The 12,568-nt window shown below is 47.9% G+C and overlaps 1 pseudogene; it reads left to right on the plus strand.

Moving 5' to 3' along the window:
- The first annotated feature begins 2,061 nt into the window (after window positions 1-2,061).
- LOC128575877 (gap junction alpha-4 protein-like) overlaps window positions 2,062-12,568 on the plus strand; it is a 38,629-nt pseudogene continuing 28,122 nt past the window's right edge.

A 12,568-nucleotide genomic window follows, 5' to 3' on the forward strand; every position in this document is an offset into this window, starting at 1 on the left:
ACCCTCTACTTCACCGAGCTCAAACTAATGAGGACCTCCCAGCCAGCCACCCGGCACATGCTGGTGAGCTCCCTGGTGCCGGTCTTTCCGGCTCGAACCATCTTCTTCATGACCTCCCAGGGCTTCTACCTGGATGTCAACACCACGTCATGGTTCTTGGAGAAACTGTTCAGGAGGTGAGTGGCCAAGGCATAGCGTTGCTCACCACTTACCAACTATGTCTGTGGTGTCATTTAGTTCCCCTGAGCCTCGCCTCACTCCTCTGAAAAGTGGAGTGGTCAGAGGATTAAATTTATGAGGTTTGGTGGAATATCAATAGAATAAGAGGTGGCAGGTGGTTCCCTCACTGCTGGCTCTGTGGAGAGGCTTCACGGGCTACTGTGGCTGTTCACATTTACCATCTGTCTCCTCACAGAAGGCGCCCTCTGCCTAAAACCTCAGTAGCCCATACATCTGTCTCCCTTTGTGGGAAAAGCACAGAGAGAGCAAACCTGGTCCCACTTGTAGAAGTTTGAATTTCCTTCCACCTTGTCCCTGTCCTTGAGAGAACGGGGTTTCCTGGGGTGGGGAAAGAGTACCGAGAACCACTTAGATATCTGCCAAGGTTCTGTCAGAGTCATTCACTAACCAGCTGCTTGTGCAGGCATGTTCTATTAACTTAATTTAATGAACAAAGAAGGTGACAGTCTTCGGGCTGCAGTTCTGTGCAGGGAGGAGATCCTGGAGGACCACCCAGCATCTTCTATGTATGGAGAAAGATCCCAGATTCTGGGATTTTCCATCATGAACCCCATGAGTGACTCAAAGGGCATGCATTTGTGATCCAAGGAGAGAACTCCTATTCCACTCAGAGTATGGGGCTCTGTGGACTGTGGCTGGGGAGACAAAACAGAATCTGGGTTCCAGCCACTTGAGGACCCTCATGAGAGGGCTAAGGTCAGGGGATTTCAGGGAAGAAATGACTTGTTTAGAGCTGTGGGTGGGTCACAGGTCCCTGCAGATAGGAGAAGCGGGGCTCAGAGCTGCCCCTGAGGGGCCCATCCTCAGCACGGTCACTTCCCAGCTCTGCCTGTCTCCTCCAGCCCACACCCCCTCCCTGACCACAGCACCAGGAGCCCAGACTGCAGTGATGGTGAGCACCCTGCTGGCCCTCTGGCCTCCAGTCACAGCCCTGAAGGCCCAGGGGTGCAGAGGTCCTTGCGGTTGACCTGGGGTGACAATGGCAAGTGGGAGGGCAAGGCCCACAATAGTTGTCTAGTCCTGATCCATGACCAGTTCTGTTCCTTCCAGGGTACCAGAGACAGCTGGGGGAGTTCAGCCTGTCCTCTAGACTGGAGGAGCATGCCCAGGGACCCATAAACACACAGGAATGTCCTGGGAAGGGTGTCAGAGGAAAAGCCAGGCCTCTGACTCAGCTTCCGCTTGTCATCCCCAGAACCACCTCTTCCATCTGCATCTCCTGGCCAGAAGGATACCCTGTGGTCTTCCACCAGTATATGAACATTGCCGGGCTCATGTTTGAGGCAACTCGTATAGAGGTCACCGCGTCCACATCACACCTGGGACATCTAGCAAACACTGCTCTTGCCTGGCTGGGGCAACTCGCGCCCACTGGCGTAGACCCAGAGGATGAGATGGCCACAGTTGACCAGCTTCACAAAGGTAGAGTTTGGGGCTCAAATTCTCTTTGTCATGGGGAGGTAATGGGATGTTTGGATAACCCAGTAGGGAGTGACAGATGTGGTTGACTTCATCTCCTTTTCCATCTCCTGCGCAATCTTCAGAACAACAGGCACTCCCAGTGCTGACCATAGAACCAGCCCCGGCAGATCTGGGAGAGCAGAGGCCTGCGCCGGAGCCAGGGGCACCTGCATTCCTGGATCTGACCCTGTATACGGACGGAGCCACCAACAGGGCCAGAGTCAAGAGCAGCACCAGCACCTAGGACAGAGCCACCACCAGTGACAACAGGAAAGGCACAACCAAGAGACAATTCCAGGCCTCTGCCATCCTTGGACTATGCCTGAGAAAGAGCTGTGCAGGGCGGGGCCATCTCCCATCATGGCCTACACAGCCAAACATCTGGCTGAGCAGCTGACACTCATGGACGCGGTGAGCAGCTGCTCAAACCCCTTTCCCTGACCAGAGGCCAACGATCTGGTCCCACTCTGCTCCCCGTCTTACGAGTCATGGCAGCTGTTTGACTTTCTTTCTGTAGATACTGTTCCTGTGTCTGTGGCAGCTACATACAGCTGCTGGGCCCATGGGAGGTGACAGAGAACAGGGTGGGGGCCTGGCCCATTAGATGCAGGAGTAGCCCACTGAGCACGCCCCCCCGGCTGCTCAGCCCTTGCCCGGGAGGCCTCAGCAGCCTCAGCAATTACTACACATCTGGCACAGACTCCATTTCAGACCAGACTCCCGCACTGAGACCTTGGAGGTGGCTGCCACAGGCAATGTGCTTCTCAACAGAAAGAAGGCCTCGCATACAGGTGGCCTCAGGAAAGGCAGGGGTGAGCCACCTTGTGGAGTGTGGGGTCCATGAGGCCGGCCTGGGGGAAACACCACATGCTCTTCTCTACTTGCCCTGCTCTACGCGAGTCGCGTCCTCACTGAAAGGGGAATGAAACCCGGGGCTCCGACTACTCTGGGAGAGCCAATGCCAAAGCTCAGAATCTGGTCACCTGCCTGAGTCAAGGGGTGACTTTAGACTCAGAGCTGTCCTGGACCGGGCCCATATGGATCTTTCTTCCTCCCCAGGAGCAATTCACGAAGTTGCTGCCCTGGGAGTGCCTGGGCTCCATTTTGGTTGAGCGGGAGTGGATGGACATGGCGCTGGTGGCACCCACAGTCTGCGCTGCCCTCATTCACTTTGATAGTGTGGCATATTTTGTGGTAACCATGTGCTTGGAGACCCGCAACATGAAGGCCCAGGACAGGGCCAGGGTGCTGGAGCTTTGGATGGAGGTGCCCAGGGTAAGCCGTGGGAGGGTCCGGGATCCAGGTGGCCTAGGTAAAGCATGGGAGGCCCGAGGACACTCATTTTCTCCTCTGTCAGATGTCAAATTTGCTGAACAGAGTCCAAGCCCCTGAACAGCCCCCAGCCCTTCCTTCCTGTCAGGGGCACACTGACCTTGACTTCCATGCCCAGTGTTGGTGCGCCCTTTCCACCTGAACACCTACCTTGGGTTGAACTGTAATTGTCCTCCCAGAGTGTGAAACTCACTGGGGCCCAGACTGCTCTTCTGTGCCTCCCTGGGCCTCTGCGTCCCCACAGAGGAAAGGTCTGCACAGGGGGCAAAGCTGGAGCAGTGGGGCTCCAACTCCCCACCTCACGGTGTATCCTTTTCCCTCCCCAGGAGTGTGACAAGTTGACAAACTACTCATCCATGACTCATGACACAGTCAAAGCCCTGAAGGCTGCACCCATCCATAGGCTCCAGGAAACCTGGAGGACAGTATCCAGGTGGGTGGGCGTCTGTCTCCTGAGCTGCACCCAGCACCTCTCCCGGGTCTGCGGTGCTCCCTCACTACACTGGGAGGGGAGGGGAGCCCAGGGCCTCTGGAGGCAGGAATGGGCGGCCTTGCAGGGTCTCTCAGTCCACTGGGATGTTAGCACTGAATGTCTAACTCAGCACCAAGTTTTCTTCACCGTGGGGCATGGGTCTTTGCCACATTGGAGATACTCCCATGTCTAGTGCACAGCACATCTAAACTGAGAAACTGAGCTGCCCAGTTGAAATCGGGATGGTCTAGATTAACAGCAGGTCAGCTCCCGCCCCAGTCCTGTAGAGCCCCCGGGAATCAGGAGCCCAGAGGAAACACAAATCCTGCCAGTTTGGATCCTTTTCATTCCCAGTTCAAGGAATGTGAATTCACCCTCCTCCCCGCTACTCTCTGATTTATCCGACTTTCTTTCACCTCTGCAAAGGTAAAGCGCCAGAGCGTATTAACAACTGTGTGCATGCGATGATGGCATGACACAAAAAAAGCTGATAAAGGCACAGTGGGGCTGGGGCTGGGGCCAAATGTTTAGTGGGCCGGGAGAGGGGAATTTGGAAAGGTTAAAGGACCAGGTGATTTGGGGGTAATTTTCTAACTCAACGTTTACCTGAAAAGTACTAGTCGCCAGTCCTATTCAGAAGAGAGAAGGGTCTGTCCAGGGACAGGTGGGTGCAGGCAGGGGCTCTGGCCCTGGACCTTTACTGGCTGTTCATCAGGGATGAGCCAGATAATTAGCGGGGCTCTGGCACTTGCATTGGTCCCTCTGGTTATGGAGCTTCCACCAGGAGATGGGGAAACGTGATGGTGGCGGGGGTGGGGTAGGGTGGTGGTGGCTTCTTTCTTTCCCGAAACCAGCCAGAAATTCTTCAGAAAGCCAGGCCTCTATTGCTGGTGTGTGGTGTGGGCAGCTTGGGCAGGGTCTCCAGACAAACGAGGGGCTGAGCTGCATGCCCCAAGTGACATAGCAAGTAGGACACAGGGGTGGGTCTAGAACCAGAGCTCACTGAGTGACTGTAGCACCTCACCAGCTGACTGTGGCCAGATGTCCACAGTGCAACGTCAGGGTCCTGGGAGTAGCTGGGTGAGGACGAGATAGTCTCACTGACCTTTTCCTGACCCTGGCAGCTGGGGATCTCCAAGCTGGCCAGTCTGGAAAGAAACCTCCAGAGAACCCAGATGAGGCAGCGGAGACAGAAGGTGAGCCTCCTTTGGTGTGGGTGGGGAGGGCCACTGGGACAGAGGGCAGGGCCTCCCTCCCATCTGGAGTCTCCCCATCAGGAGAGCAAGGGCCTCCTGCTAGGCCCTCCTTCCTGTAGCTGGTGCTGGAAATGCCCTCAGCAGAGGGACCAGGACAAAGGCCTGGAAGAGCTGGGCTCAGCATGCCCTACGGGAAGGGTGGGGTCCGGGACCACAAGACATTGTGACCTGTGAACATCCCAGGGCTGTAGGTGACCATGGGTGCAGCTGGGGGAGGAGAGGGATAGAATTGAAGGAGGGAGCTGAAGGTCTCTGGCTGCTCCAAGTCGGAGATCTTGAGGAGGGGTCTAGGAGACCGGGGTGGGGTGTGAGATTCCGGGCAACAGAACTGGGAAGGCCACCTGCAGGTGGGTGCTCATCACCACTCCCACCCCAATGGCACAGGGCATCATTCCCTTTCTTGGACTCTTCCTCAATGACCTAACTCTGCTGCAGAAGTGGACAGACAATGATGTGGCTGCGAGTGCACCTGGGGCTTGCATGCTGGGGACCAGAATCCTAAGGCTGGGGGGAGACATTCCTAGATGGAGCCCTGAGCTCAGCACTCAGCAAAACTGCTTCCAGGCAGCCCTGTGAGCTGGGGTGTCAGGCCCGACGTCAGCCTCCAGTCCCTGCTCCCGAGGCAGAAGCTGCAGAGCTGCCTGACTGTTGAGCTGCCCGAGAGTCTGGCTGAGCTGGACTCAGCCTCTCCCTCAGGTGCTGCCCACGGGAGGAGTTGAAATTGGCCCCTCCACACTCGGGCAGCTCCCATATGGCTCCAAACTCTCTTTGTGTGCAAGGAGAGTTTGTGTGTACCTACTTGTCATGAGGGAGTGTTGGGACAGAAGGCCCCTGAGAATCAGGCCCCACACCCCCTACATCACAACCCACATCGTGATGTGGGTGCAAGTGCTTTTCTGTGCAGGTCCTCTGGCCGGTGAGCCTGGATGACACGCAGCAAGGGAGCCCAAAGAGTAGAGAGTCATGGGTAGGGGGCCTCTGTCCCGGGCATTGGCTGTGCCTTGCACAGAAATGTGCTCGACATAATAAAAAGGGGAAGGTGGACTACTGGGGCCTCTCTCTGGGGAAGCACATGTGGAAATCAGAGGCCGCCCTGGGTGGACATTCCCTGGCTCCATGCTCCACATCGTAGATTTCCTGGGAGGGTTTTTATTTTTAAATTTATTTTTATTAAATCATAGCGGTGTACATTAATGTGATCATGGGGCACCATACACCTGGGAGGGTTTGACATACCGGGAAGGGGCAGTCCACCCCATGAAATGTGCAGGATGGAAATGAAAACCAGCTCCTGGAGAAAGGCAGTTTATATCCAACTCTGAGGACAGACTGGGCCTTCAGAGGATGGGAGGCGAGAAGGGAACCACTCCAGAGAAAGGCGCCAGAGATCGGCCCCTTGCCCTCCCCAACATGGCCCCTTCATAATCTTTCCCCCAGGCCCAGTCAGCATCCATCCTTCTCTCTGGCTCCGGGCCTTCAAGATCGTCCAGCAGCTGCAGTTGCTGCAGGTGACTGCCAATAATTTCTATTTTCAACCGGACAAAGAAATTCAGTCCTGGTTCCAAACCATGAAGGGACTGGACCCGTACAATAGGTGAGTGCCTGCAAGATTGGCGGAGGGTAGGGGGACCTTTGTGTATCTCTGCTCAGGACCCTGGTGGCTAGCTGCAAAGAGCCTGTGGCCGTAATTCCCTGGTCACCAACAGTCCCTGGTGCATGGTGACTGCTGAGCGCCAGGAGTCCAGGCCTGCCAGGCAGACCCTGGGTGGGGGACCTGAATTTTGTTCCTGGTGGCCTCATAGCTGTCTCTCTGTCCTGTAGCCACAACTTCTACTGTGAGCTGGAGCCACCATTTGAATAGGCCAACAACAACATCAAGGCCGAGGAGACCTGTCCTGGGACTGTGCCCACATTTGAGCTACCTTTATTTAAGCTCCCCTGCCACTCCCTTACACCCCCCTGGAAACATGAGCATTTACTCCGCGCTAACACTCCCTTTTCCTGTTATCTATATTCCTTATTACTTGCGCCTCATCCCTGGTTTTTACTAAAAGTAATAAATGTTATCATTTTTCTTCATGATTTTTTTCTGAATAGCTTTTGTGGATAGTCTGTATAATTTTGAGAGTGTGCTCTGTGAACACATGGATGCCACAGACATGAAACTCTTCATGATCTGAGGCTGTCGCTTATCTGTGTGAACTCAAGGTAGCTGTGTGGAGCTCCATCTCTCCTGTATAGAGTTTCTGCAAAGACCACCTCATTAATAACATCTGGAGGATTGTCTAGTGTCTGCTTTCAAAAAGCTTCCTAATTCTTGTCTTCTACACTTCGTGGCATGGATTTAGCACACTTCCAAACTGACTTCGTGCCAGCACTTTCACCCTGATACCAACACCAGACAAAACACAACTTGATCTTTACTACCAAAAGTGGATGTGTTTCACCACAAAGGTCTTCATCCTCATTCTCCACTCATGCTGGCTGAGCAGGGGGAGGAAGAGGAGAGGTTGGTTCAGCTGAAAAGGGTGGCTGGCAAAAGGGGTGCACATAGGTTTCCCTATGGTGGTAGAGTTTGTCCCGCCGACTCCACTCTGGAGACGCAGACGGCCTGAAGGGTGATGAAAATGCCAGAACAGATGTGTTTTCTAGAGTTCGGTTGTCATAGAACAATAGATTTTGGAGGAGATGACCATCAATAAGAGCTTCATTGGTGCTGTCCAAGCCACATTTTCTGGACCAGGGGACCATTCTACACTATTGTAGCCGAAATGGTCTGGATTAGTCTAGTAGTAATTTTTTTCTACTCCTATTGATCAGTTTGCTAGCAGCAGCGCTACCCTAAGCTTACACTACCTGGTGTTTCTCACTAGCTCCTCCATGTGCTTGAAGCATCTTCTGTTATCATTTGACTTTAGAGTACTAATGATTTTAATTCCTCATCACCAAAATTTGAGGGCCTGCCTGTGGGTTGGAGAAACTTCACTTCTGATAAAAAAAATTTAGATTCTCTAAAGAAGGTCCTATTCTCCTTGCTCGTGATAGTGTTGGAGGAGAGTATATACTCCCGTGGTTTGTTCTATTTCTTACATTTTTTTTCTGAAGTCTGTAATGGAAGGTAATGGTAAGGCGAGACAGCCGGGTTCTTTCCTAGCTCTGTTACTTACTCTTTGTGAGTCCTCGGGAATATTATTTAAGCAACGGCTTCTTTGCCTTCACTATGAAATGAAGATTGTGTTAATAAAATTGCTGTGAGCATTAAAAGGGTTTATATTTATAAAGTGCTTTGAACAGTGGTCGGCACATTGTGTCACCCTTATAATTACATACAGTCATAAGAAAAGTTCTCATTTAAAATTTCTGGTCGTTAATAATATTGTTATTTTAAAAATATGAGTCCTATTTTTAAGCTCAGAGAGGCATAAGAATAGATTCTTTAAAAAAGCGAGAGGCTTTTTTGGCTCAAGGAGTAGGGTGCTGGCTCCACATAATGTGTGTGGTGGCTTTGAACCAGGCCCCAGCTAAAAACTGCAAGTAATAAATAAATAAAGAAAGAAAAATAAAAAAGTGAGAGGCTTCAGGTGACACAAAAATTTGGCTGGGCACAATAGCTGGCGGTTGTCATCCTATCACACTGGGAGGCTGAGGTGGGTGGATTGCCTGAGCTAAGGAGGTGGAGACCAGCCTGAGCAAGAGGGAGACCTTGTCTCTATGAAAAATAGAAAAATTAGATGTGCACCTGGTAGGCACCTGAAGTCACAGCTATTGGGGAGGCTGAGGCAAGAGGATCAGATCATTGAAGCCCAGGAGTTTGGGGTTGCTGTGAGCTCTGACACCAAGGCACTGTAGCCTGTGGCAACCATGTGAGACTGTCTAAAAAACAAGAAAACCTACAGACGTGTGCCATCCTCCCTGCACTACCCCATGCATTCTTTTCACTTGCCACCTCTTCCCTAGCATAGCTTAGCAGCTACCCCAGAATTTATGGCCATGTCAAAGCTGATTCAATCTTTCAGTTTAGTTGAGCTTGTGGCTACAGGTACCACCCCTGCTTTACCTTGTGAAATAATTGGAATCCCACTAGTGCTTTCCCAGGGGGCACTGCCACTCACCTCTTGCAGCAAAATTATCGCTGAGTTTTCAAATGAAGGAAAAAAAACCCCACAGGCTTGTGCCTATATAACCAATAAAACTTCTAAATGGTGCATCAAAGACCAGGGGGCCTCAGTGTGTACATGCAGTTGGGTCCAAAGCCGCTTGAGGAGCTATACATTGGTTGCTGTGGGAAGGGAGCTTAACTTTAAGGTTGTACACTGTGGTGCATTGAGCATTTCAAGCCCAGAACAGTAACATCAGTTTTTTTGTTTTTTTTAATTCAGTGAATTATGCAACATCACTCACAGGAATTGCAGGAATGGAAGATAAAGAGTTCCTAAGACAACATTCAACACACACATCACTTTTTAGAAGCATAATTGCATATAATGTTTTTTAGAAAATATTTCACTTGTTCCTCTCCTGCTTTTTAAAAACTCATTTGATCTCTAATCCACTTGTTCCTCTCCTGCTTTTTAAAAACTCATTTGTAATTGCCATTTTCTCACCCCTCTGTTTTCATAAGTGCCAATTGTAAAGGTTCCTTCTTGTAAGTATTTCTGACAATAGTGGCTATGAATGATCTCTAATCCTCTCTCATCAATGATTAAACTAATGCACTATAAGTAAATATGTTACAGAGACCTCAGGATACGAGAAATTTTAAATTATTTTATTTTATGGAATATTGAAAATGTACAAATTTGAATATATAGAGGTATGCACACGTAAGGTTAGCCAAAGAGAGAAATATCACAGTCATATTGTCATTTTAGTTACAAAGAGCCAGTGGGCTGGAAGTGAAAATGGTTCCCCAAAGAAAGCAAACAATGGACAAGACTCCCAGAAATAGAAATGAGATTTATTTTATTACTAATAGTAATAGTAAATAAATAGTAAATAGTAATTAGTAATAAAATAAATCTCTTGTAAGTCAAATCCATGTACTTAAGTAGAGATACGTCTTCATATCCTCAGGAGAGCACCGTTATGCAGGAAGAAGGCACTTCGTGATATTTCTCGATAATAATCGTGTTAACCACCTATCCTAGTGTGACCCAACTAATGTAAAAAAAAAGCTAAAGTATATGGGTTATACTCTAAAAGCGACACTATCTCCTAGGCTCCCCTAGTACTTGGTTATACTTCCCTCCTTCCATTGGTTGAAGTTTTTGAATTAGTCAAACCTTCTCACCACAGCCAGTGAGTTCTCGGATCACTGACCTTGGCCATCCCTGTTCCCTTCCCTGCGGCCATGGTCCTTTCTCCTGCCCTCTCTCCAGGTGATGCAGGCTCACCTGCTGCCTTAGTGAGTGGCTGTTGCTTTATGGTCAATCCTCCCACAAACGCAGACCTGGCCCAGTAGGTATTATGGAAGCCAACTTATTTAAAACCATGGCACTAGGTTATGGAAAGATTCCCACCATAGAGTGAATAATTCTTTAAGAAAACAAACAGAAATCAGGGTTTTGTTTTGTTTTCAGCAAGTAATGTACATGTTTAGTGCTTTCATGCTTTGATTTAGTATTTCAATTTAATGTTTAAATTTAATCCTCCTATCTTCTTGTGAAATTTTGCAGAAATCCCAACAGGACACAAACTAAAGATAATATTAACCACAATTGATAGTGAAGGATTCAAAATTATCCTTACTGAACATGGACATTGATTGTTTTGTGTATATATGTTAATTAACTCATATTCCTTTTGCTTTATTTTCTATGCATTATCTAATTTAGCACAAACATCTCTGAAAGAATTATTGAATTATTTTAAATTCCTTCTATACATTGTGTGGTTCATCAATTGGCATCATAATGCTGTATTTTTATATTTTTTAATAGTGCTTCCTAGCTTCCATTCTGTTATTTTTTTAATTTTTTTACTAAATCATAACTTTGTACACTGATGCATTAATGAAGTTCCGTGTACTGCTTTGATATACAATGTGAAATACTTACATTCAACTAAATAACACAGCCATCACAGTTATACTCATTTCCTAATAGTTTTGAAATGTACTATTGCATCATGCACATTAGGTGAGGTACCCTCAAATACCCTTTCTTCCATATCCCTCCTCTCCCCTCTTCTTTTCCCTTCTGCTTTCTAGACTATAGTTATGATTTTCCATTCATATTAGTGTGTAGGTGATTATACAATGATTTCATAGTAGCATTGAGGACAATGGATACTTTTTCTTCCATTCTTGAGATACTTTGCTAAGAAGAATATGTTTTAGCTCCATCCATGTAAGCATGAAAGAGATAAACTCTCCATCTTTCTTTAAGGCTGCAGCATATTCCATGGTGTACATATACCACAATTTGTTAATCCATTCATGGGTCGATGGACACTTGGGCTGTTTCCGTGTCTTGGCAGTCATGAATTGGACTGCAATAAACATTCTGGTGCAAATGTCTTTGTTGTAAAATAATTTTTGATCATCTGGGTATATACCTAGTAGAGGATTTGCAGGATCGAATGGTAGGTCTGTTTTTAGTTGCTTGCGTGTTCTCCAAACTTCATTCCAAAAAGGTTGTTATTAGCTTGCATTCCCACCAGCAGTGTAGCAGTGTTCCCTTATCTCCACATCCATGCCAACACCTGTAGCTTGGGGATTTTTGTGATGTGGGTCATCTTCCTGGAGTCAGACGATATCTCAAAGTGGTTTTGATTTCTCTGCATTTCTCTGATGATGAAGGATGATGAGCATTTCTTCATGTGTTTTTAGGCCGTGAGCCTGCCTTACTCTGAAAAGTTTCTGTTCGTGTCTCTTGCCCACATAGCAAAGGAGCTATTTGTTCTTTTCTTATTGATTTGAGTTCCATGTAAAGTCTAGTTATCAGACTTTTGTCAGAAGCATAACCTACAAAAATCTTGTCCTATTCTGAAGGTTGTCTGTTTGCCTTACTTACCGTGCTCTAGGCTCTGCAAAAGCTTTGCAGTTTGATCAGATCTCAGTGATGTATTTTTGGTGTTGCTTCCATTGCCCGGGGGTTCCCCATCGCAAAATATCCTCCCAGGCCGATTTCTTTAAGTGTTTTCCCTGCACCGGCTTCTATTATTTTTAGAGTTTCATGTCTTAAGTATAAATCTTTTATGCAGTGAAAATCAATTTTTGTTAATGGTGAAAGGTGCAGGTCCAGTTTCAGTCTTCTATAGGTTCCCAGCCAGTTCTCCCAGCACCATTTGTTAAATAGGGAGTCTTTCTCCCACTGAAGATTTTTCACAGGCTTCTTGAAGACCAAATGATGATAAGTAACTGAGTTCATCTCTTGGTTATCGAATCTGTTCCATAAATCTACCTCTGTGTTTTTGTGCCAGTAGCATGCCGTTTTGAGCACCATATGTTTATTGTATACACTGAAGTCCGGTAACGTGATACCTCCGGCTTTGTTCTTATTTCTGAGTAATGTATTTGCTATTTGATGTTTTGGGGTTTTTTTTCTGATTTTATATAAAAGGAAGTTCTATTGTTTCAAGTTCTTTAAAGTATGACGCTGGTACTTCAATGGGGATTGCATTAAATCTGTAGATTGCTTTGGTTAATGTGGACAATTTAACAATGTTTATTCTTCCCAGCCATGAGCATGGTATGTTTTCCCATTTGTTAACATCTTCAGCTATCTGTTTTCTCAGAATTTCATGGTTCTCTTTATAGAGATCTTTCATATAGAGATCTTTGTTAGGTCCATTACCAGATATTTTA

The sequence above is a fragment of the Nycticebus coucang genome, chromosome 23 (genome assembly GCF_027406575.1).
Source record: "Nycticebus coucang isolate mNycCou1 chromosome 23, mNycCou1.pri, whole genome shotgun sequence".
In the NCBI taxonomy this organism is placed as follows: domain Eukaryota; kingdom Metazoa; phylum Chordata; class Mammalia; order Primates; family Lorisidae; genus Nycticebus; species Nycticebus coucang.